We start from the raw sequence: 860 nt of genomic DNA, 5'->3' as shown, positions 1-860 counted from the left end.
ATAGATAGATAGATAGATAGATAGATAGATAGATAGATAGATAGATAGATAGATAGATAGATAGATAGATAGATAGATAGATAGATAAATATATAGATAGATAGATAGTTTAGAAAATATATAGTAAACTTTAAAACATTGGATAAAGAACCGATTTTATCCATTATCAATGGGCATTGTATCAGGATAAGGAGAGAAGCATTACCTTCGAAATTACAATCTTGCGGGTGAGCTGATAGATCTTGTGTATAATATAAAGAGAAAAGCAGCGAACCTATATTGCTGTTGTATTTACTCGGCATATTTCATATAAGATCTCAAAGATATTTTTAAGGTTATAAACGGCATATTAAGAGACAGACGGTCATTGCTCAAACGACCCCGGTATCTATAACAATTTAGAAAACTGACTTTATAGGATCAAGCAAATATATTGTAGAATTACATATGCAGTAAAAATGATATGTGTATAAACTACTATTTAAAAACTGAAATTAAGACTATTTTCCTTCAAATACAAATATTAATTAAATGTAAATTTATTTATGTTAAATTTACTTTCTTCTTGCTTAATTTAATTTCTAAGGAGCGTCATAATTAGTGCAACCTTATGTGCAGTTATTTTCTTTTTATTATTTAAGCATTTCTAAACAAGTATTAATAGTTTTTGTTGTGTTTTTTCTTTAATTTGTTTACCTCTTTATTTTCTGTTGTTGTCATTTAAACGGAAACGTAATACTTGTTATAATTTTACCTGCAAGAGGAAAAAAATAAGTACAAGAAACGCATGGATAAAACCATTTGACAAGCAAGGTCAGTCATGAAAATAATAAACAATTTAAGTGTATTTTTCAATAAGG

Source organism: Lucilia cuprina, chromosome 2, assembly GCF_022045245.1.
Source record: "Lucilia cuprina isolate Lc7/37 chromosome 2, ASM2204524v1, whole genome shotgun sequence".
Lineage (NCBI taxonomy): Eukaryota > Metazoa > Arthropoda > Insecta > Diptera > Calliphoridae > Lucilia > Lucilia cuprina.
The sequence above is the reverse complement of the archived record's forward strand: the minus strand, read 5'-3'. Positions refer to the sequence as shown.